General features: G+C 40.8%; 1 protein-coding gene across 5 annotated transcripts in view; it reads right to left on the reverse strand.

Moving 5' to 3' along the window:
- The window catches only part of PLXNB2 (plexin B2), a 258,485-nt gene that overhangs the window by 172,161 nt on the left and 59,844 nt on the right, over window positions 1-26,480 (reverse strand). For 4 of the 5 annotated variants that reach the window (XM_064446059.1, XM_064446082.1, XM_064446068.1 and 1 more), the window contains exon 3: window positions 6,880-7,064. The gene's annotated coding sequence lies outside the window, so the exon portion shown is untranslated. Of the gene's footprint in view, window positions 1-1,814; window positions 1,827-6,879; window positions 7,065-26,480 lie in introns of those variants that run through there. The other variant, XM_064446092.1, reaches the window with a different exon arrangement.

The following is a 26,480-nucleotide window of genomic DNA, read 5'->3' on the forward strand; positions in this document are numbered from 1 at the left end:
GTTGAGGTACCCACATCACTGGTTGTTTTGGGATGGTTGCCACGAGGCCCTTGAGAGAACTACCTTGGGAAATGAATTAAGCCTCAATACATCACATGTAAAACCTGGCGTCCTTGCTTCAGGTTGCTCTTTGGTCTTTGCTCAGCCAGCCTCTGTGGGTGGGGTAAATGTGCTTTTAGAGAGAGGGAGAAAAACGAAAGGTCTTTCCTGAGGGCCTGGGCAGGCAAGCAAGTTTCCATGAGGTAAGCAAGGGCAGGAGCTCATGGGCGTGCTGCAATGGCCCCAGGGCACACTCTTCCCCTATGGTACACATGACGTATCCCGCTGCGAGCACGCACACGGTGGGTACCATCGCCACCCCTGCTGTAGCTCATCCTGCAGTCTGCGCTCGCACCTGCAGTGCCTACGCAGCCATTGCCATGCGCTCCAGCACGTCCTGCAGGGAGGAGAGGCTGCCCACCCGCCCCACTAGCGCTCCCCTCACCCATGGTGGGGCTGCCATGGGGTCACCTCACCCGAGAGGGGAGCTCGCCCCACTGGAGGAGAGCAGCGGGCTCACCCCGAGTGGGGTGGGCTTGGCCTGTCTGTGCTGTGTGACACAAGACGGACATGGACAGTGTATGGCAGCCAATTTGCTGGTGGCGACTACGAGGAACGGGGTCCAAAGTCACCCCGCAGCATTTGCTTTTGGCTAGGCCACCGCATGTTTCTCATGTACCACCGATCACTCAAACATCGGTCAAACATTCTTCACTTCCTGCCATGGCAGCTACAGCTTGGTCTTTACAGAGGTCTTCTCTCTCTGCTCTCCATCTCTGCTTCCCAAACCCAAGACAGTCCTTTGGTCTCCTGCTTACCTTCAGGGCAGCTGCTCCTCTCTTAGCCATCCACCAGCGTGCATGGCCACCAGATGTATTACCCAAGCTGGCAGCCACCCTGGTTGAACACAGCCAACATGGCAGCCGCCCTGCGGCAGCAGGCCAATGGTACCCAAGTGCCCACTTAGGTGCTGGGCTGACCTCCACTACCTCTGCTTCCCCAATGGACTGGGAGACCTGAGAGAGCTGATAAGCGCCTTGGCTGTGTCTGTGGAAGGGGCAGAGATAAAGACCAGGTCCTTTTTCACACAAAGCCAACAGATAAATTGGCAGAAAGGATAGAGACACAATCTGGACAGTGTTATGAGTCTCTGTTCAAAGGCTATTCTCATGAATTGTGCTGAAAAGGGATTTAAGGGAGCATACGACAGCTAGGAACAGTTGTCTCTGCCCCTCTCCTGACATCTAATATGCCCCCTGCCCCAAATTGAGCTCTGTATGCAGGGGACTGTATGAGATAGCTACACTGGTTCTACTGCTCCTAGGGATACTCCTGCACCAAAGACACTGACTGCAACAAGCACGCAGGTCACCTCCTCTGTCTTGGCACTGCCTGAGTCCCAGAAGGCAGCAGATTATGATGCTTCTTTTGTCTTAATATTTAACTGCTTTTAAATGTTTGATGTATTTATGGCTCAGCCTAAATCACCTGAAAGACATCAGTTTGTGTACTAGGCGCACTGGACCCATTCAGCAAAACCGAATTTTACAAGTAAGATGAAGCTCAGCCTTCTTTCCACACTCAGACAATTGACACATCCAGAATAAGAAAAAAAAAGCAACCCTTCACATGCTTTTGCTAACCAAAGATGCAAATCAAAAGGCACTGGCAGACTGTTCTCCTTCCTCAGTTCTGTAAAGAGCTTCCATGCAGAAAATGTCTTATGTGCCCACTGAACTTTTTTCTTCCACAGTGTTCTGTTAAACTCACAATCAGAAAACAAAATAAACCAGCATAGTACTATTCTACTAGCTGTTTCCATGTACGGGTCAAAAACCTTCATCATAGCCACAATACCTATAGTGCAACTATCCACCAAAAAGAAACCTAAATTCCATGGAATTACTGCTGTAGCGTTGAAGTGCGTAAGCTGCCAAAGCATTCAGAAAGTTAATAGATTTGTTTATGGACTAGACAAGGCTTAATTAAACCGGGCAGCTCTGAAGAACAGTAAATCCTCTCCCCCCCGTCTTCCCCTCCCCCCACCCTTTTTTTTTCCTAGAGTATCTTTTGCCTAGCGGCTTTCCTCTTCCTAATAATCCCATCACAAATGACAGATATGTTATCAGTCATCACTGGGATTTGACACATTCTTAATACCTGTCACGACAGCTCTGAAGTCTGCATGCTACCCCATTGTATTCCAAGGCATTTGCAGGAGGTAATGGACACATCAAATAGCAGTCAATGGCTCTGATCTATTGGACCGCTGAAGGTTTGCAGTATAGAAATAGATGCTTTAAAAAAGCTAATCTGTGATTATTTGAAATTACACACAGAATAATTAAATACAAAACTGTACAAATAGCTTTTGCTCTCTCTACGCCTATGATCATCTTGGCCACATTGTAGAATTTATTATTATATATTTATTGATAAGAATGCTTTCATATTTAAGAAAAGGTATCAGTATTGGTAACAGTGAAGATCACATTAATAATCCAAGGTCTTAATTGAAAGGTTCAAAGTATTATAGTCATGCTGGTAACATGGCAGTGTGTTGCTGTGCCCATACAGAATTTCTCCTGGTTCTTTGGGTTTCTGCTTTACTTTAGTAGAGAACCTGATACAGAAGTCAGGTGTGAGTCAAGGGTAGAACCAGAGTTAATGTCAGAGGTGAACACCTGAACAGATATGAAGACAAGAGAATTGTGAAGCGTGCCATTCACAGTAACTGTCGATACTATAAAACCAAACACTAAATGTGAGTGCAGTACAACATAAATTTGAAAAGAGTGTCTCCTTGATGGGGACACAAGGAAAAGACAGTGTCTTATCACCAAGCGATAAGGACAAGGGACACCAACTAGAAGGTTTTGTACGAGTCCGTTCCTAATGCCAGCCAATTTCTGTGGACCTCTTAATACAGGTAGTTTTTTTTTTTTTCTTTGTTCAAGCCCTCGGAAGAGCTGTGACAGACACAGCACTCCACAGAACAAATTTAATGCAGAACTCTCTGAACAGATGTACTTTCTCTCAGTCAATTCCTAGTATTACTTCAGATGACTTTGTTCATCTGTGTCCAATACTTTTAAGGCACAAAAAAATAATTTCTTACTGTAACACTTCTTTGGAGCCTTAAACTTACACAAGACACTCAGTTTAGCTGAACTGCTGCAAAGCATCACATAGCCACAGTCTCAGCCAACAGCATATGAGCTGCACGACAGCAGCGTGCCTTGCCATTAGTAAATGCAATAGCTTGTTGTTCTCAATGCATTTACAGTTTTGCACAAAAGCAGAAAAAAGGAAAACAAAAAACCCACACAGATTAGAGACAATGCTGCTCTATGCACATATAACTTAAGGCCGTTTCAGCTAATGGCAGAATTATGAGCTAGAGTCAAAAGGAAGTGTCCCATTGACATAATGAGCTTTGGAGAAGTTCTGGAGTGAAGATGACAGGCAAAACACATTCAGCCACCTAAGTGACTGCATGTGCTTTGGACAAAATTGTTAACCAGTACTAAGGGTCTCAATGTATTGTTTTAATCTACAAGAAATGGAGGAGCAAACTGGGCTTTTTTTACAGTGCCATTTTATTTAGGAGAGACCAAGAGTAACTCTTGCACCTGTAAGCACTTGGGAACAAAAGTGATGGCATTTGGGGAGTGGGGGATGTTGTTTTCAGCATGCAGCTTGACAACACAGCAAATCCTGTTCCAGGAATCTAAACCACTGCAATAACAGCACTGGTCAAGTATAAACTCACCCTGCCAGCTGAAGCACTTTCAGAAAAACTGAAAGGTTAAGTTTGTATCAATAGGCTTCATACAAGATCAGATATTGCCTGTTCTCGAGCAGCCAACATAAAGCCATACCACAGACAAACTTGGTGCCATATTTTCTGATCATGATCTTATGCCAGGGCCTGTTCCAGATCAAATTCGTACTGCCGGCTCAGCCTGGGTTGCACAGAGGCAAGATGATGGCAGCACAGCCCCACTGAGAAGTCTTCCCCAGCAAATATTCCCTCCTGGCTTTTCTCTAAGGAGTATTACTGCTTCTCCTGCTGTCTACACTCCCAGTTATTCCTTTCATATACCCTCTCAGCTGTAAGCAAATCAACATGCCAATCCCTTGGGACACATGGCTTAGCTTATACTTAAGACTTGCCATTCTGGTTTGTGCTTTGGACATTGATTTCCATTGTCTCAGCTATCACTCAACAAAAGGGCATTTAATTGCTGTCTCATTTAGTCTGGGGGAGAGGGGGAGAACAACTTTTACCAGCCCTCTGATTGATGGCAGCCATTAGCACCTTCTAGCACAATGCGGACTTATTAGAAGCTCGATTTACATGTGAAGTTCATTGCCACACAAGTGAATCAGATCTGCGGCTACGCTTACTTGAACAACTTTAGAGACAAAATCTTCACATGAAATTAATTTGCAGAAATGCTTATTCTGGCCACCCATTTAAAAGGAAAACTTTGAAGATTAATGATGTTTCAGGAAAGCTTCTAGAAAGAAAAGAAAGTGTAGTAGAGATCTCAATAGTTTTTGTTTCTCTTCTTAAGCACTACCATGTAGGTACTTCAACAGATGTTAAAAAAAAAAAAAACCCACAACCCACCAAAAACCCCCAACCAACTCACCTGATCTATGCTTATTTACACATGGCTAACACCAGGAAACACTTAACACTTCATATTCACTATGTCTCAAAGATCATAATTGTGTACTACACAAAAGGAAATGCTGAAGAAACCCATAAACTATTTCCCCCTCTTGTATGAGCATTTTCTATTTTCTTTGTGAAGGAGGAACGAACAAAATTAATATCCACATTTAATATCCTCCACGTTCTGTAGAGCAATGAGCCACATACTCTGGTATTCAAGCCAAACTGCTGACAGTGGATTTTTAGTACTCAGCTCATTTTATTAAAAAGCACAAAGACGCTAATCTTCCTTTCAAAGGAACAGTGCTCAAGAAACAACTAGATCAGTGACGGCTTCTTGAAATACTACCTTTAATCAGTCCAGTTATATGAAACCTGCAGTAATTTCAGTAAAAGTTTGGTGTAGTTTAATGCAACTTATCAAAATGTTTAATCATTGCAAAATCTAAGACTAAGCAGCTTTTGAACATCAGACTTTCCAATCAGATGTGGAAACAAGCTGAGGCACTGGGTATTATCAGACACACCTTTGTGCACTTTCTGGAAGGTTTACCATGGGAGATGCAGATCGAGAAAGGCCGACTTGCAGAGGAGGCAACGAAGTACAGCCAAACACGCGAGCGCTCGTGCTGTGTCAGCTGTGGGAGCGCTAACCCCAGCTGGGCAGAGGCTTTCTGAAACCATGTTAGCTATACCCACAAAAAAGCACTTCTGGCTACTTTCAGAACATATCCTCTGTTATTCATATAATTGGTTTAAAATTCCACAGCAAAATTACTCTGCTATTACTTACTTGCAGTGAGTCCACCCTTACGTTCTCATCCCCCACAGAACCCACCTTTGTTCCTTGGCAATACTCATCTTCCCTGATGTCTATGTCTAAATAAGCTTAAATAGTGCCTATTTTCATGCCTTTTGCTACATTTTGAAAAATCATGATTTTAGGTACATAAATGAATGTCTGAAGGCAGAATATACTTTTTTGTTTTAGAACAGCTGTCTTCACTTTTATTCATTCTGCAGCTCACATACATGTAAAACTATAATTTGATCCCTCTCTTTCCCATTAGTTCTTAAGGGGAAGTAAAATTATATGCACAGAAGCAGTAAAAAAAACAACAACAACAAAAACAACAAAAAAACCCAAACCACAAAGAAAAACCCTCCCAAACTGGCATGCAGCCAGCTACTAGCTAAAGACTAGAATACACTTGTTTTCTTAACTTGGCTCTTTGTAAATTTTATTTTCCTCTCCCATTGTTTCACTTGTCTTTGGTGTCAGACAGGAGACACATGTTCTCTTGCTGGAAAGGCTAAGTGCTATCTTCCGAAAAGTACAGTCTACAGACAATTATTACCGGTAACCGCGATGAAGGCGGCCCAGGCAATCCCAGCAAAATCCCTCGCCTTCCCCTGTAGGCTCACGCCAGGCCGGAACCATCACTCCCGACAGCAGCGCTTCCAGGAGTGTTGCCAGCACCAAGCAAGCTGCCAAAACGGTTTTAAACCACTTTGCAGCTAAAGAACAGACCGAGAGCCATGTTTGTGCAACCCGTCTATCAGTCTCTGCTTCAGGTCTCCTTGGCCACTTCAGGGTAAAGAAAATTCTTAGGAAGAAGGTTTTACAAGCTGGTTTCTGAGAAACCTGTCAAGCCAACACGTGCTATTCAACGTGAATGGGTCCTGGAAAAGAAGCTGATCAAATCTCTCTGATCATCCTCTGAGACGCAGTCAAACCCGCACACCTTCGAGATTCAGGTCAATCACACATCTGCTCAGCATCCCCCAGGGAGACTCAGCATGTAAGTGCAAAATTAGGGCGAGCACTAGCACAGCAGTAGGCTGGAGCATCTTGCTGGCAGAGGCACAAACCTGCTCTTCTACCCAGCACACCACCTATAAATAGGTTTATGAATACAGAACCTCTGCCAAGCTGTTCTTTCTTTCTTTCTTTTTTTCTCTGCTAATTTTTAACGCCTCTTGCAAGATTGGCTCCTAGAAGTTTTATCTCCATTAGTAGTAATAAACATTTATTACATGCTCCAGCAACGTCTGAAAGACTTGAAGAATAGCAGCAAAATTGTCTAGAAAAATAGAATATAATCTCCCATTTAGAAAATTCTATTGTATTAAAAAAAAGGAAAAAGCAAGCTTACCTGAAAACAAAATATTCACATGAGAATTCTGTGTGCGCACCACAGCTTGGGAGAGAGGCACCCACTTCTGCTGGGACTTCAGGAGACGAGGTGGTGTCAGTGTTTAGTCTTGTTCAGCTGTGCTCCAGTGGGTACCAGGCGAGCCCCAGAACTGAGCCCTAGGCTGTCCCCCTCGTTCTTCTCACCTGGAACAACAGAACAGGCTCTCAGCTCCCTCAGCACAAGAGTGATGCAATATTTCACATTCAGGACCCAGTGATGGATATTTACACCATCTGAGTGCTGGAGATTCAGCACAGCCTTATATAAAAGCAGAAACTCATACAGCTGCCATTACTGATAGACATGGTTCTCTGTTTTTCTCTACTGCAGGTGCCCTCTCAACTTAAGATGTCTTGGGGACATGCAAAGCATCAGAAAGCTATTTACAGAGCATCTTAACTCTTCCTTGGAGGGGCCACTTTTCTAGAAGATAACGGTAGACCCATAACTTATTAAACTTATTCAAGCCCAGTCAGTGGCAAGAACGCTTTATGGTATGAATTTGACTTTGAGCTGCCAATGGCTGGGTGACCAAATCAACCAGTGCTAATTTCAAATAGGCGCATTAACCAAGGACTTAAATTACCTTGTACTTTCATCTACTATCACTCTCTTGCATCTCTTTTTTTCTCTTTTCCCTCCCAACCCTTACATAGTTCACCACCTATTTTCAAGGATGGATGCCTAAATGAAGCCCTTTATTAAGGTTCAATTTTCAAAAGCAATGTCACCTTGCAGTTTCCCTTTGCTTCAGAAATTAACTTCTAGGGGCATATTCTTGAAAAGCCTACATCTATACTTATTTCACCTTTCTGGGGAATAATTGAGTATGGAAAGTAAGGTTTAGCATGGTGAAGTTTTTATTTCCATCTAAAAATAAAAGGAAATGCATAGTAAAGAACTTCTTTCCTCAGCCCCCTCTTTTTTTTTTTTTCTACTGAAAGGTGAAGACAAAGGAGACATATTACAATTCATTTCTTTTCCTTTCAGAAGTCCCAAGAAACTCACCACCATATACTTAAGTTTTGAGCTATGTAGAGTAGACTGCTAAATACTTTATATGTTGTGAGCAACCTGATGTCCCTGGCCCTGATCTGAGCAGGGTGTTGGACTACACGACCTCCGATGGTCCCTTCCAACCCAAGCTATCTTATGATTTTTTCCAAAGAGAACAAAGACTGGTTTGTATCTCTCAGAAACGCACGCCAACTTTTTTTAATGTTTAGCACCATTTTTACTGTATGCATCTTCTCCAACATGGAGTCTTTCAATAGTTCAAATCTATAAGCATTTTACATATGAAAATTCTTTAAAAAGGTATTTTTAATCTTAAATTAGCAGAAGCATCTTTTCACATGTCACAAACTGAAAGGATTTAACATGTTTAGGTAAAACTAGCCCAGCTAGAAAACTAAGAGAATGTATTCTACCTTTAAGTAATGCCAAGGAAGGGCTTGGGGGGCGGTGGTGGGGGAAGTGTTGGTATTTACTGTAGAAGAACTACTGCCTTTACAGTAATACATTTTTTACCTGCGACTTTGAAGTCAGGACACTGTTTTTAAAATCAGCCTGAGCTCTCATGTCACATGCAGCTGTCAGACCCGTCTGCAGCAAAAGCAGTGGGATCCCTTGCACGGTCCACACCTCTCCCTGCCAGCATGGTCCTCCCAGTAACACCTCCTCCCTCTGCCAAGGCACAAGGTCACGCACAAGGTCACGCACAAGCCCACAACTCTTGCGGAGCATTACACAGCCAGCTCCCTGCCCTGAGCTCCAGCTACCTCCATCACATCCATGAACCAGACCTTTTAGCTGGCTGGCAGGTTTACTGAGCAGTAAAAAGCTGATTTTTCAAAGAGACTCTCAGAAGACAAACTTTCTTATGATTTACACCCCCTCCCCCCCCCCCCCCAATCCTTAAGCATATGTGTGTTTCTTGATTAATACTAAACCCAAGAAAAACTTCTCTAATGAAGAAAGATCTTTTTCTGTTTCTCCATGTACCTGCTGTCATTAGAGAGGAACAGAGACCTATTCTGTTTAATAGATGAGATCCAGGGAATAAAGTACAAGAATTCCAGTCCTAAAACATCATAAAGACAAGATATCAAAATAAAAAATAAACAGACTTTTTCCATCATTAAGGTGAAGGAATGCCATATGGGATTGGAAAATTCTCCTCAGGTCCAACAGAGCCTTATTTCTGTTGCTCTTCAAAGTCTAACACTCCTGTCATCTCTGCCCTCCTCTCCCTTTCCCCTTCTCCAAGAACTGCAGACACCTCCTCTCCTAACCCCAGCCAGCATACTGGCCATGATCACTGCTACCGCTGCAAGAGAACACCGAGGCAAGAAAGGGATAACCCTCTCAGAAAACCACTCACATGGGTCTACCAAGCAAGGGGATACACCTTCTTTCTTCCTTTGTTTTTCAGGAATCACAGGTACTGCTTTATTCTAGTAAAACAATTGCAAATAAACAAACACCATCACCAGATTTAAAGCTGAGCCTTAGCCTCAGAGCCTGAAGAGACTGTTGTTAGACGTGGAGGGTTTTTTCCTCAACACACCCATAGTATGCCTCAAAGATCACTGTATTAAGTGGGAATAGTTGAGATGCAAAGTCAAGTTTAAGCAGCCTGGGAATAGCTGTACGTGATGTGCAGCTGGCAGGCAGGTCCGCTGCAGGGATGCAGTTCTGCACATGAAGTCACGAGAGTGGGATTTCTAACCATGTGTAGTAACCAAGGCATGTAAGAGAAATCAGTTCACAAGTTAACCCCCAGGAGCAGAAAGAGGAAGTTTTGTTTGCTTCTCTGGAAGGAGGACAGCCAACACAGTTCAAAGAAAAGCCTGGATCCACAGTCCTCCAGGCTTAATTAGAAGATCACGAAGAGTACAAAATGGCATTGGACAGAAAAAACTATGATCATTTTTCAAGTAAATTTAGTGGAATGAGCACTGTTACATTCAAAACCCATTCTCCTCCGTTCATCCTTTTTTCCTTGTTAATGATACAGAGTTGGCTGCAGATGCAACAAAACCTGTCAGCGACCACAGCATGTCCCAAAGCAAGTCTTGCCTATTATTCCAGCTGGCTAGATGAAGGTCGCTGACACTGCTAACACCTCTGACATTCTATAATCAATTGCCAGCATCTACAGAGTAGAAAATACCACTAGCTCTACGCACACTTGGAAAGAAACACTTTTCAATTAATTTTAAGCTTGCTCTCTCTGATAGCCAAAACATGAAGCAACGAGGAAACCTAGCAAGCCAAATATTAGCGAGACTGGTTGCTGGCAGCCAAGGCCATACTCTGTTTGTATATAAACAATTGTAGTTTATCCACCTCTTTAAAATAACTACAATATGAATCATCATAAGGACAGCAGCAGAGAAAACAGCCAAACACTTGTAGATAAAGAAAAACATCATTTAATTCTCAAAACAACTACGAATATCAGACTATCAGCAAATTGCTAACACCAAGTACCTATTTGAGAAATCTAGTGTTTTGTGGAAGAGACGCTTGGAAGAGTGGTTGACCTTTACCTATCCCTTCACTGCTGGTAAAGGATGACGAAGCTCTTCTCATACACTCTACATTCATCCTGAGCCTACTTTTATCTTCAGGACAGGAACAGAGACCGCTGCCTTTTAAACTATTCTTGCGTTGATTTTTAGCCAGCTGTTATATTCTACTGCTATGAGTGAGGGTAGAGGGCTAAGGAAGATATTTTCAAACAATACTTTGTAAACAGTCCACAAGTCCCATCTGATTTATAAACTGCCAATGCGCTGGATGAGTTCAGCAGCTGGGAAGCCCTGGATTTGACAATGCTGCCCTTACCAAATGGTTCAAAGCAATAGTTTTGAATTAATACAGGGCCTCAGAGAATATGGGGCTCTATAACTTAAGACCTCCTAAAGACCTATATTTCAGTCAAAATGCTTGCTCCCGACAGTCCTTCTCATCTCTCAGCTCCTAATTCAAACCATCAGTCAGCTCTTGCTTTTCAGAAGAGCCAGTTGCTGTACGGTGTAATGTTTGCGTCAAATACAATTGCCAAAGGCACTCCAATTTCCGCTAATAATTGTCATTAGGAGAAGAAAAAAAATGGTTGTATTTTTGTCAGAAAAGAACCATTTCCTGATGTTTCGCATAGACAGGATAATGGTCATGGGCAGCATCTTGGCTCAGCGGGCAGAGCTAGTAGGTGGTAAATGAGAGTGCTGCGGAAAGGACAGATCTTTTTCCAGAGGGGAGAGGGGACAGTGTCTGCTAAAGGAGTCACCCTGACGACAGGATATTTATGCATCCGCTCTTATATCAGTCTAGGAGGAGGGAATCATTATGCAGGGCCAGCTGCAGGGGTGTGCGCTGCTGTCGGGAAAAATTAGAAGTCTAGCAATGAACTATAAAGAAGGCAGAAATGACAGAGTGAATGAAAACCCCATGATAAACCCATTTAGGCTCTCTTCTCCCTGGGATGAAAGATGAAGTCTAATCTCTTTGGCATATATCCTGGCTGAGACTCAAACAAATATGCCTAGATACGCACAGGCGCACGCCCCTAGAATGTGCAATGACAATGTCCACCAAAAGGATCTGTAACTGCAAAGGGTACTGAGCAAGAGTCCTTTTTCTGCACGTTTAGCTAAGCTCTGGGGAAGATCAGAGCATGCTAAGATGCTTTTGATCAGAAGAAATCTCATCTTCTGCCGAATGCCTTCTTTGTGTAAATAACTTCGAAAGAAAGCTTTTCTGTCTGAATACCTTGGGAGAGTTGTGGGGAAAGGGAGAGGAGAGATGATGAGACTATAAGACAGTGAAAAGCAATGAAACTAAGGCCCTGGTATTTCATTCTTATTTGACTGAAGGAAAACTTTCCAATTTCATGTGGCATTTCTTTGCCTGAGAGAATTTCTGGTTGAGTCAGGCAGGTCTAAATAACTTCTCGTTCCGTTTAAGATAGATGGGTTTTTTTTTCCTCCTTCATTAATACACTCACAGAAATGAAATATTCCAAGTATTTCTTCATTGTGCTTGGTAATAAAACCAGAGTCAGGCTCTCAGGTCATACTGGTATTTGCTAGTAAGGGAATAGGGAAAGAGTGGGCAAGGAAAGCAGCAGTCTTCAATATGCTCCCAAAAGCCCCTGGTTACAATTCCAGCCCTAAGCCTTTGAGGGAAAGTGTTTGGTAAATTGTCCTTCTGCCTGTCCTGGCCACTGTTAAAGCCTCAGGGCTGGTGAAACTCTTTCTGGAATGCTAATGCCCTGCAGGAAGACGGGTGGTACAAAATGGGACCTGTTTGGAGAACACCTTCCTGGGGGAGAAGGGCAGAAGGAATGTACTCCCATACCTTATTTCAAGTTACACATAAGGACCTGTGGCATTAGCCACATTTATTACTAGGAACAGAAGAAATACATTTTGCCCAGCATGCCAACATTGTAAATTATGCCACTCTATGTCCTTCAGTATAAGCTCTTCCAGATACACTTTTATGAGAAACTTTTATTCACTTAATGGTGTGAGAATTAGGAAAAAAAAACACACAAAACAATTCTACTGTAAAAGTCTTCCCTTCCACTGTGCAGGCACATTCGGAAACATGGGTATTTATTTATTTGTCTTTAAAAAATACTTGGGGGGGGTGAAAAACTTTTTTTTTTTTTTTTTTTTTAAAAGGCAGCTCTTTTGTAACATTCTTCCCAGTCGTGTCATCTATCAAGTGTAAAAAAGATTTATGCTATCAGGTGTCAGATTAAGACGCCACTCACCACATCTGTAACTACCTGGTATGTTATACAGCACTTACACCTGTACAGTGTGGGTCTAAGCTTAAAAAAAACCCACAAACACTCAAAAATATAAAAATAAGCACCCCAAAACCCTGAACTATGACAGTCTGGGAACTTGAGACATTGATTCATTAACACTGTGATGGTGTAAATGGGGTACTGCAGTCAAGAGTGTGGCCCTCTGATGAATTAAAGCAAACAGAAGTTACCCACACGCATGGTAGCTCAAAGAACATAATTCTGAAGGCCGCTGTTTGATCAAAGTTACGTTAAAAAAAAAACACAGAAATAAACCACAAGTTTTTACAGTGAGCAACAGAAATAAAACTGAAAAATTCCTAAACTACAAAACCATATCATTGTCAAAATGCAAACAGTACTTCTTACAGCTACACAGTTATGTTACACCTCCCCCCCCAAGGAAAGTAAGGCAAATGTATAATATTAACATCAATTCAGAAAATACTTTCATAGTAAGATATCAAATATATTATGGATGGAGGGAAAAGGAACATGGTTATTTATCTGACTTGAAAACAGCACAGTGTCAAGTTAATTTAAAATTCAATTTCAGTTTAAAGCATTTCAAGGAAGAAAGAACCCTACGTATCATAGGTTGTAAATTGAAATCCTAGGAAGGTTTTTGTCTGCCAACTAGTTGTCTGTCAGCTATAAAGCTAGATTGCAGGTGCTTCTTTTAGGAGATTGGGCTGCAAGGCTCTCGTAAACCATGTTCGGAGAAGTTTGTCATTTACTATTCCCAAAGGCATTTTATTTAAACTTTTTTCATAGCCTGTTATTTAACGGAAAACCAGTGTTACAATAACCTAGAGGTAACTTCTGCAAGGTACAGTAAGTGATGCAAAAGCACAGAGGGCCCCTGTGGAAGTCACCAAGGTCTATGCAGCACTCACATAAACGCAACTTTTACAAAAGCAAATACGCAAAAGCAGTTTGTACATAAAAACAGCTTTTAGGGGGACCTGGATTTAAGAACAAACAAGCAAAAAAAAACAGTTAGGGTTTTTTCCCCTTTCTAGGAAAAACACACAAAAACACGTCATTAAAACTCCACATAAAACCTTCAGCATGATGGTTTGAAGGAAGAGACAGGAAACTCTTCCCAGTTTTCTGGGCTGGGGGATAAATAAATCTGATAGAAGCAACATTTAATATGCCCTGAGACTACAAACTGAATGAAAGCTTACTCACATTTGGTACATATTACAAAAAAACCCAAAGCAAAACATAAAAACCCAAAGAGTGAACTGGGCTTCCAGCTGCCCCTCTCCAGCTCCAGGAGGTTCCTGCAAGATGCACCGGCCAGTCTGATCAGAAAGGCAAATTCCGCTCCTCAGCCATCAGCCACTAACAACCCAGCTGGCCAGCGGACAGAAACAGGACTGGAAGGGCACTAAAAACCTGCACCGATGAAGAAAATAAATGTATATCCCTGACCTCTGCTTCTCCAAAAGGAAGGCAAAGAAAAGCTGCCCTTGGCAACAGCTGGGGCTATTTTTATTTAGTCACACGGGCCTTGAACCTCCTTGTACCAACACTTTGCAAAACCTCAAAACCTCGCTGAGGGAGCAGATGAACACCTCAGAATGCTTTGGTTTTGGCAAACTGGAACTTACGGTGTGTGCAAGTTGGTACTTGGGAAAGGGTAATACTCGACGACATGAAATTTATCTCCACTGACATCCACAGCTGGGAACCAGTATGAACAGCTTCCTCATGCTGATCCAGACCACTTCTATTTTGAAATGGAGGGATGCGGAAAACATTATTAGGTGACAGAAAAGTGGTTTCTTATTTCAGTAATGGCATTTATCTTATTTTTAAGAACTACGTAATTATGTCTAAGTTTATAATAAATACCCATTATATATAATTATATTTACATTCTTCTTAAAACAATAATTTCTTAAAATGCTGGAGGATTAAAAAAAGCTAAGGAGAGAAGAATTTGATACAGCATGAGATGGAAAAGAGCCTTTCCCCTCTCACTTATGGTTTTTTTGAAAACATATCTGGGCTTCCTCCTGCTCCCACAGCAGAGCATGAGACTGTAGTTATGCCTACATAAACTATGCCACTTAAACCCTCACCATTTAAATGGCTTATTCACCTTTTTCCCTTACCATGCATTTTTGGACCTACAGCTCTGAGGTGTAGGGGTTTCTTTTGTGTTTGTTTTTTTTTTTTTTTCTAAACTTTTGCTGGCACTTCATATGGAAACTACCACCACTGCACCAATATTTATACACGTGGTGTTACAAAAATATACCATTTGCTTTGATATGCTGCTCTTTCCTTACTTCCCACCCCAGCAGAAAACACAAAGGATGTTTAGCAGCGATAAGGAATCCTATTGACATCATCAGTATGCAGTGGCATAGGGAAAAAGTTTAAGTCTGAATTACTCATTCAGTGTCCCTTGCAGAATGGCCAAAACAACCCTCAGTGTTGCTTAAATTTCTGTGGAAGTGAGGAAACATTATTAAAAAAATAATAATAATAAATCACCAAAATAACCTACATTTAGAAACAGGCTGCATCTGTTAGCAGGAAAACCAAGCCATAGCATGGGGATGTTGCACAAAAGCAGATGCAATACTTGCTTTCTTTCCAACCTATTCCTTACGCAGTGTGTGTTTTCCTACTCTAATGCTACTTTTTAGCAAAAATTTTTTGTTGCCAGATGTTGTGCAACACAAACAAGGAGGACTTGAAGCTGGAAATACCAGCTGCTCCTAGGTATAATCTGCCATGGGACTAAAGCAGCCTAAGACTGGGATGCTCCTCATGCAGTGGAACAAGCCTTCTGTGCAGGGCTTGAGGCTGTAGTTCCTTGCCGGTTTGAGGGAGGTTGGGAATTCAAGGTCTACCGGACTCTGTAGCGCTGTTTGATACGAGCCTGATTGTAAGATGGGCCCAAACATTTTGCATAGGTGAGCAGAGATGGTCAGACGCGCACACAAAACATGATGTTTCCGTAGTAAGGCTTGCCATACCAAAAGGGTTGGATAATGTGATGAAATGCTGCATCTAACACCGGCCTACCACGCACATAAAAGAAAACAGTGGTGCAGCAGAGGAGCACAAGAAGACTAAGACTTTGCATTTCATTTTCAATCCTTTCATTTTTAAAAACTAAGCAGATTGTTTTAATATACTTCCAAATGTTTCAGATGTTCCCCTTACATTTGGTTTGCACACAAGTGATAAAGGAGCTTCAAATGTTCCAGTACTATGCTAAAAAACTTTTAAAAGTTGTCTCCAAATTGGAAGTACTTCAGTAAAAAAGAAGAGGTATATGTCAAAGAACTCAAACATATAATCAAGTTCTTTGAAGTCACTTTCTGCTCCACTAAGACATTTCTATTAATTGGTAAGTTTTTTTTATTTTACCTTTTCAGGCACAGACAACTTCTAAATGACTGGTATTTAGGATACACAATTTTAATACTGATGGTGTACTTAACAAGATGAGATTTTGTTAAGATTCTAGGTGTTTATGCTAGCGAAGGGCTTTGACTTATGGGTGTATTTTTAGCAAAAAAAAAAAAGGCAGATTGCTGTATATCATAAAGTGAGCCTGTTCAGATCATTATAATCATCATTAGTGATCCTATTTTACATACCATTACATTGTGTAAGTAAAAACCTCAAAAATATATCAGTCCTCAATACAAACATGAAAATCCTGCAGGTCCACTTTTTTCCATCTCAGCATATACACAAGACACTCAATCAAAAGGCAGGCTATGGAGGGTAAACACAAGTAACTTGCCATTAACTTAATCAGATCTAATTTAGCCAGCGAAAGCTTAGCTACTTCCAAATTTGATTATTTACCACCAACAGAGAAATAAAAATTCAGCCTCTACATCAGGACTGATATTCTAATTTTAGGATTAACACTTTTTTAATCCATACCTTGCCTGTGAAATATATCATGATGAAAAATAACTTGTGATCGCATATGTATAGGCACCAATAACTACACAAATGAAGCAGCAGAATTTTTATAGTAAAGGAGTATATGCAGAGCTACTGTAGGTTGCAAATAAGACTGCAATGTATCCAGATGTTAGACTATACACAACTAAGCACATGCCAAGGCACATCATCTTTTAATAGTATAGCAATTTCAGCTTTGCACTGATTTTCCTACAGGAACACAACCAATTAGTATTCAGGTTTGAGCCATACCAGAAACACTCCTTCAATAGTTGCACGTGCCGTGATCATTTCCAGCAGCTCTTTTTAAGCAGCTAATGTGAAAAATTTAAGCAGCTAACGTAAAAAATTTAAGCAGATGAGAATGCTTTATTCCTGCACCATTCCAGAGTTGCAGCTCCTGTTTCTGCGCACCTCCCTCCTTCACTCGGCCCCGTCCAGGCCACCTTCTCTGGGAGGAATCCCTGACCCACATTGAGAGGGTTTAGTACAGCCAGCCCAAGATCACCTGCACCCCGGCCCTCTCCAGGCTAACCACACTGAGGTCTCTGTATAAAGTACTGTTTGTTCAGAAGGACAACAATACAAAGAAAAGTCTGGCCATAACAAGGAATTAATACATCTGCATTGCCCACAAGGAGTCATGTGCCTCCTGCGTGAAAACCCTGGCAGGGTTTCCCTGCCTGCTCAGCTGTGAATTGAGACTGTGTCTGGGAGCTGTTATTTGCTACAGTTTGGAGTCCTCTTTCCACAATTTAAATGAGGGTAGAAAATATCTGTGGATCCTCTCTATGAAAAAGCATCTTCAGAATCTTCAGAAGGTATTTTATCACTTCACCTAATCAGCCTAGAGCACGAAGCCCAAGAGACCTCAGAGAAAGAGATACACACGCAATTTGCGAACACTAGTCACTGAAGACGCTATGTATCTCCAAAGCATCTGATGTTATCCTTATTGATTTTACCTGCTACCCAGATTGAGGAAACCCATATTCTACACCTGTAAGTCAAACATTCCTGCAGAGAGAAGTGAAACATAAATGTAAATGGATTTCTGTATGATCCCAGCAGAGCCTTCCAAGTATTTTCCATAGGTTTATCTGATTGACAAATTAGTTATTTCACTACCTCCATCTTAACTTTCTTATAACTATGATGCCTAGGATAAAAGGAGATTTTGCTTCCACCAGAAAACCTTGTGTGTGCCCAGAGCTTGTGTTGCTGCTAGTTACTATTAAATTCTCACAACTACACTGCAAGTCAGTCTAAAGAGAAGGTGTCCTCCTGTTGCCAGGTATTAATCAGTTCACAAATACTGTGTGCCCAGGAAAGAAAAATAAACTGTTGCTTAAGGTACAAGATCAGTGCCAGAATACAAATATATTGTGCCTACACGTTATTACTCCAATTCAAACATACCCTCAACCTAATCTAGTTCTGAAATGCATTAGCTTCAGTTAGACAGTAAATACTATTGTAATGAATACTAATAAATACCCTCTAAATAAATAAGAATGAGATTATTTTAGTCTTTGCCTGGCAACTATTACAGGGGACTTACGTGCAGACAGAGAGGCCATTCCCTGATACAGATTCCATCACTGTCACTTAACGTATGACTCTCTTGTAATGCTATGTTAGGAGACAGAAAGTAAAATAATCTCTTTTTGCTTTGATGAAAGCATGAGGAAGTTGACTCAGATAAAAGCAGGGAGTAATCTGTTTAAATGGCATGGGTCCAAAGTTGAAAATGAAACAAAATCAATAACAAATAGAGGCTTGCTGCTGGAGAATCTGCCTTGAGCATGACATAAAAAAGGATGAAATGCTGCTACAAAGATACTTCATGACAGAATATCCTATGTGTGAAGTCTGTGTAGACCTTCAGTTGTTTCAATTTACATGTGTTTATTTCTTTATAAATCTATACAATGGCCATTGTTTGCTAGTAATGATGTAGTTGAAGTAGGTTTTGGCTAATCTAGAGGTAATGAAGATCATCAGAGTAAATTGATATTTATTAGAAGAACAAAAAGGAAAGAGTGAAAGCCCTCAATCTGTTCCCACTATTTAGGCTCCAATCTTTGACAACACAGTTCTAGCACATACCTATTCAGGTCAGGTTTTTATCTGAGCTAGTGATGTGTACAGAGGGAGCACACAAATGCCTGCATCTTGCTGTCACGAAATGATTTTTAAAGAACTGGCCATTCACACCTTTGGGAAGACATGTTCAACAAGTCCTCTGCCTTTTTAAGGAAAAATCAAAAACGTGCAACTTAGGTTTGTGAGGTAGGAGAGAAAATACCTTCCCACTCTATACATGGAAGATTCAGCATAAATACCTATGTAGAAGACAACAGAAATGTTGACAAAATAGGTTGATATTGAATCTGGATTTGGATCACTGTAACACATCCTTTCTATGCCCCAATAGACGAAGGCATGAAAGGTGTTGCAAAGAGAGTCAACATGTGGTCTTTAGATGATAAATGTATTCAGGAAAGAAAGCAAAGCCTAAAATAATCATTGCAGGCTTCTGAGAAAGTCTATTAAATGTGCATGGGCATTTTCTACATGGACAACCTGCAAAACCTCCCCATTAACCTCTCTGAGCTCTTCTGAAGTAAAAACAAACCAAAAAAACCCCAAAGCACCTTTCAATTTCCAAAAATAATTTTCCATAACAGTCAGAGAGAAAGACCAGCAACAGTTCATGCTACCTTAGTGAGGGCAGCCAAATCTTTAGAAGCATAACATCCAAATTTAAAGTGTATCTGTGAACAAAGAGTTTAATAAATTCCTTAAAAATACAAAAGTATTGCCATCCTAACAACAAGAAGCCCGTAGCACAAACACCAACTTTATAACTGACTTTTTCCTAAGACCTGAGTGAAAAAAGCTTTGCTGATTTTTACTGCTCTTCTCAGCAGTCAGAAATTATGCTTCTCATGGAATTGAACTTGTGTAAAGGCCAACATTTTCCAGAAGGAAGAGGGAGGACGACAACATATTAGGCTGGCCAAAATAAAGAGCTTCAGATTCTGATTCATCAAGCAGAATACTGTGAATGGTATTTATATCCTTCTGTAGCAAAAAAAACCAACCCAAAAATCACATTCCTTGAACAGTGTTTTCTTCCTAAAGATTCAGAGAGGGACATGTTGAGCTACAGCCTTGTGAGCAGAGTGATGGGGTCTTGTGACTCCATTTGTCACAGACCTCAAAGCGTTTGAACGAAACCCATGACACCCACCTGGCCAAGGGTTAAAGCAACCTTTAACAAGCAATGAGCCTTCGTGGTTCTTGGGATGGTTTCAGGCCCATAAAGAAACAATTGTATCATGCCCGAATTACTCCAGCTGACTCAATGCGTGAACTGGGATCCCTCTGCAAGCATTTCAGAACATTTTGTAATATGGAAAATTAAGGTGTTGCACTGTCTTCCCCAGACTTGACAGCAAATGTTTCTGCAGAGCTCATAGTAGAACCACCATACAAAGAGAGAGGACCAGAAAGGCATGCCAAAATTATACAGAGGACAGGATATATGGAGAACATTTTTCAGATGTAACACTGGACTGTCATATATGGCTCTCAAAAATAGCACTAAATTCCTGCTGCACTACTTCCCCCTGGTAATTCACCTAAGTGCATTTCAGTGAAAAAAAGAAATTTTTTTATTTTCCCTCAGTAAGTAGCACCACAGTTATTCTTCCCTCCTTGTAAAAATGAGCAATCTCTGCAGCAGATCTATAAAGTTTCCCAACTTTCCTAGGAGGAACAGTATTTTATTGTTCCATTTGGTTTCTCCATAAGACGTATCTCAATCTTCAGTAGTGATGTAGAAGGAGTTTTGATCAAGCAGTTTAATATTGGGGAAAACAAACTTGTATTTTATGGGGAAAACATACATACAAGGACACAAACATACAATATAGGATCATAAGAAAAAGCTGCAGTTTCCTATATTCATATGTATCTCTTTATATGTATCTTTCCTGTATGTGTGCATGTGCATTACAGATATGCTAGGAGTAGCAAACGTTAACTCTACAGGGTCGTATCTCTTTCTCACTGTATATGTATTCCTAGAATTCAATCAGTTACAAGGACAGGCAAACATCTAAGACACTGGCAGGTAGCTGCTCATCTTTCAGGCAAGGCATATATTGCTGGCTAATTCCATGCCACAATATAATCCTAAAGTCAATATAAACTGAGGTTGGAAAGCGCTTATGATAAAGTGTCACACTGTAACATAAAACACAGTAGGTGGCTGTTTATGTTTCCACTCTGGGCTGTAAAGCGAAGCAGCTGAGGAGCAGAGAAGTCCTCTCAGCAGCCCTGGCTAGCTGACTGCCACTTCCAACACCGGGGCGAAGCTGCTGCTGGGGAGAGGTCAATACTGCAGCTTGCCCAGCTGCATCTGATCAAGTCTGGGAGTCAGAGCCTTACATAGGAGAACGTAATGAGAACTTCACTGAAAAGCAAAGGCAAAAAGCATTGCGACCTCAACTGCTAGCCCTGCATCTGGAACAACATAATCCCTTCTCCCCATTCCTAGGCCTCTATCTAAGGGACTTTTCTATTCTTTGCATTCATTGCAAGGTTTTCATTCCACTTCCGTACACAAGGACCTTCCAAGGATGTATTTGCTTTCTTAACTCCCTATAAAAATAATGCATGTCTACTTCGCACTTTTCAAACCACCTTCCCCTCATTTGCAGCCCAATTCCACAGCAAGCTCTGGGTGAAGGCACTGTGTTTGTGCCTTAGAGATGCTCTGCCTGGGCAAGCGTGTTTGTTTATGCTTTTCAATGCAATCCTGTAGCATGGAGGTAAACAAATGAACAACCCGCTCCCTCTTGCAAAGACACCTGAAGACCTAAATTTAGTTCCTTGTCATGAGAGCCCGTCAGCAGTTAAACTATTCCTCTTCACCACCATAATTCAACAGCAGGCTTCTTTTCATACAACAGGATGAAAATAAACCCACTAGTAACTAACCTTTTGGGGTGTATCTGAACATAGGAACTGGCCAAAAGAACTCAGTGTTATCTATTCCATCAGTGCACTGAGCTCAGTATTCCTGTGGTCAGAAGCACTTTGACTCATCTCAACCTCTACCTTCGTTAAATTTCCCTTTTGGCTTCTCTGTCATGACTGGGGGGCAGGCAGCAAATGCATTTGCTTCCCTAGGGAGGGTGCAGAGCGCAGCTGCTCTTTGGTGGCATGCAAGAGGAAACTTGGGCCTCTTTTTTTTTCCTTTCAATATCAGGTCAGACCCACAGGTCACCCTGTGTACACAGGATTTTAAGTGGAGGTCAGCAGCTTGTCTGTTGCACGTAATTAAATTTGTTTTACAAGCTTGTCTAGGCAGCAAGTAATTAAATATCACTTCTCAGACTGAGATTTTCATTGTCCTGAGTTGCCTGACAATAGGATTTTTCTTAGTCTGATTTGTTCCCAAGCAAATGTGAAATTTCAAAAGAGCTCCCGCTGATAATTCTACAAGAACTACAAAGCAACAAGAAGGGTTCAACTACTGATAGCTTTAATGACAATAATAATTAACTTCAGTATTCCTAACACAAGTTCCAAAAGTGTATCCAGATTTTCATCAGCTTGTTGGCAGTGGCAATGTTAAAACACAAACACGGAACATTCTGCCTTTGTTTTTATGATAGCCAAGATAAATCCAAAGGCAGATCTGAATGACAGTTTTAAATTCAAATGCATTTTTTTGAAGTCAGAAATGCATCAAAATTACCATAAGAGTATCTGTAGATACTTTCCTAATTTGGAAAGCTCATTAACCAAATAAAAGGATTATGCAGCCTTAACTCCAAGTATTATTTTAAATTATTCCTACTGATTCACAATATAGTAAGAAGCACCTTGAGTTCACAAAAAATTACGAACTCCCTGAATGAGCCAGTACCACACCAACTTTCCAGACACGGGTCAAACCTAATTCCAGGATCTGAAATACGGCATACAACCTAGCAGGTAGGTACCTCCCTCCACTGCAACAGCACTGAAACAGCAGCCCCCCTGCAACATCCAGTTAAAGGACATATCCATGTTTTCAAAACTTTAAAACGCAGTATATATTACTCTGTGGCACACTAGGTTTTTTCCATAAATAACACACACCCCACATTAGGTTTTGGAGAAAAGAGCACAGGTACCTGAGAGCTTGCTTTTGCGCAGTCAGATGCAGGACAAAGGTACGGACATGGCTTCCCACTGATAAGCAGGGTCAGGGCTGTACTCTAAGCAAGTGAATTCTCTTACTTGTACAACTGCCCCAGACTTCTTTCAAGCCATAACTGTTCTTAAACTCCCTAAGCCAAAGGGAGAGGAGGGAGGAAAAAATCTGGCTCTCTGTGCAGTTCCCCATGTTAACTGGGTGAGGACATAAACAGACATCACCTCTTAGACTCATCCTTTCAAGATGCCTTCGGAAGAGCATTTCTTCCCTTCTGGCTTGGAAATCAGTTAGAAACAGGATTAGGATACAATGAAAGGGAGTGCTTCCTCACACGGATTTATACCAGAACAACTAGGCCAGTGCAAATTTGCAGAAGACAAAGTCAGAGTTTGAGGACTGCCTCAGGATCTACTAACAAGACAGAAACTAACTAGATACTACATAATTATCTTGCTCCTTCTCAAAATTTTAAGCTAGATTTAACTACCCAAAATATGCTACATTGCCACAGAATTAAAAAATGTACATGGGCAACAAAAGCAGTGAGATTCGTATCAACAAACCTTGAGACATGAGACTAAATAGCCTTACAGTTGAACCTAGACAAGAGATGCAGAAGAATATGATCACAGCCAAACAAGAAAAAAAAAAGTAGTCTAGAGAAAGTGAATAGAAAATTATTTTTACCATATCTCACAATATTAAAATGACAGGGTACCCAATGGCTCATCAGAAGATAGATCACTAGGAGACCATACAACTAGGTCCATCAAGAGCTAACAAAAAGAACAGTCCCAGTGCAACCTCTGATCCACTAAATCCCTAAATCTTCAGTTATCAGAAGCTGGGGAGCATATGGCAGATGTGTGCTCTACAGAGGGATCATGCACACAACTCCTGGTTCCTGTGCTTGTCCTCATAGTTAGCTGACCTATGTAGATACTTTACTATGTAGATCTTTGATACGACTGTTCTCATCTTTGTCTCATGTTTGCTTGCTTTTTATTCTAATATCTCCCATAATTTCCACAAACAATGTGATTTACTTAGAGGACCAGATACTCTTGCATGACAACTTCCAATGTCATCCAAAAATGGCTTCGTTATTTGTACTGATTTGAGTTCAAATCACAAATCGAGTTTTTGAAAGGAAAATGGATGCTCAAATACAGAACAGGCACATGGAGTGCCCAGTTCAGATGTTTGTTTTGGGGAGAATTTTATTAATTGATTTATTTCAATTTTAAAAATATCAAATAGTATATCCTTCACAACTACAGTATTCACACAAAGTCTGTTCAATATTTTGTATTTCACAATATATTGTGACATAAGAGGTTGATATATAATTTAACTCACACCTGATGTGATGGAGGGAGATGTTATGTGTTTTCTCTTTCCTTATTCTTTTCCACCTATTTTCAGATGTTCGACCACTAGTATGCTGTCCTGCTCTTAGTCTCAGCATCTCCACCATCCTGACACACAGAATATTCATAGAAGGGAACTGCTAAGCTACAATTGCTTTAACACTACACAGCGGGGGTGGGTATAAGTCTTAAATAATCTATAAAAACCCTACCACAAACTCCTAGGACAGCATCACCAATATCTCCCTAGCACCGGTCACATATTTAACAGAGACAGTTTACCCGATACTGATTACTCAAACTACCTCCTGTTTCTACAGTGGAGCTTAGCAATTGTGATGGGTGGCAGACTGAGAGCGCAAAAATTAAGTTCACATAATCCCTCAGAAAGAACTGACAAATCTGCATGGACACTGTTAAACTGCAACAAGTGATTCCAATAATGAGTGTATGTTTACCATGTAATTACTGTCTTTCTAAATCCCAAAGGAACAGTATGTGAAGACTTACGTAAAGTCTTAATGCAGTTTAAATAATAATCTGAATGCGTATTGAGTTATGAGCCCCTTAAAAATCCTATTTACATTTCAAATATGTGTATTTCAGCTAACCAGCTTATAACTCAGTACACCCAATCATTATGGACTGCTGACTATAGAAAAAAGTGATCTGTTAAATTATTTTTATGATTATAAAAAAAATAAATAATTTTTTTTTTTTTCATGGGGCATGTTACCAGTTGTGCAGGCGATGATCTGAATAAGAAACAGCATCAGCTGATCCAGCAACATTCATTTGCAATTCCACACACACTCTGGGTTTCAGGTATTTTATAAGGTACCTTTGAAGCTGCAGCCCTGAAGGCGGTTCAAGCTCACCATCAGCCTAAGTGATTTATCGATGATTATCAATTATTCACTGTGATAAATACAAACACCACCAGCACGTTTTTCTACTTGCTAATGCCAAACCACACACATGGCTTCTATGGTTTCTGTATTTATAACCCTCTTTTCTTTGAAGACTGTCTGAAATAGCCTGAGTTCTCACATAAAACATTTGGAAATTTGAGAACCTCCTCATCCGTCTGCCCCTTTTCTGGATTTATAATGATAGTTAAGGGATTTTTAACCACCCTCAGAGAGAGAACAGCCATTGCACCTCTTCTTCCTTCCCCACTCGCTGGAGAGAAGAATGTATGGAATGTATTTAAATAATGTAGTTGAACTTTTTACGAGCAAAACCCCCTTCATCATCTTGAATTACTTATTTGTAATGAGTTACTTATTCAACCCTGGCCAAAATAAAGTTTATCCACTTACAAAGAGCTAACCAAGTCAGAACTCTTAGAATTCTGTCTCAGTACTGTTAATCTCATTGTTAATTCAGCATGTTAAGAGAAAGGAAGCTGATTTTAATTCATTTAACAGAACCCCAAAAGACTAGATTGTTCTGTTATGAACAAATGCTTCAAAGATTTTCTGCCAGTGCTGTTTCCTCTCCAGCTGGGAATAAAGTTTTCCCCCCTATTAATACAAGTCAATCATTCTCTGCCACAAATTAATCTTTGAAGTTTCCAGTGATCTCAATGTTCCTTTTATGAACACAGATTTTTTTTCTATATAATAATTGCTTTTCATTAAAAGATATTTTAATTAATATTTCTTGATTAAGTTTAGAAAACTTGAACTGTAAGTTTCCTATGACATGTCCTAAAAGTACTGGGAGTGACTGGTGATACCTATAAACAAGTGGTGGTCAAAGGATGTTGTCCTGGTTCTTTCAAAATAACAGCCATGCTCTGCAGTTGCAAAATACATTTCCCTCTGGCCACCTGGGTAATGTATACTGTACTGTGAGATGATCTGTGATATTTTCATCAGAGTCCTGTGAAAGGTGATGGCTGCAAGGGAAGTTCTCTGACACCAGTAACACAGCAAAGGACAGTGCAACTATTCCACACAACAGCCAGTTAACCTCACAAATTAGAGCAGCAAAGTAATTAATTTCCATAAAGCAAAGCTCTGTAGGCCCAACAGTAGTCTTGCCTCTGGAAAACAACTCTAACATGAGAAATTGGAAGAGTGCCAGTATTTTGGAAGGTTTATACTGCACCAAAGGCAGTAACAGAGATACCTTTTGCCATAAACAACCAGTTGATTAACAGCATAATGGGGCAGAGTGCTCCTCGCTGTGC

This window comes from Phalacrocorax carbo, chromosome 1, assembly GCF_963921805.1.
Source record: "Phalacrocorax carbo chromosome 1, bPhaCar2.1, whole genome shotgun sequence".
In the NCBI taxonomy this organism is placed as follows: domain Eukaryota; kingdom Metazoa; phylum Chordata; class Aves; order Suliformes; family Phalacrocoracidae; genus Phalacrocorax; species Phalacrocorax carbo.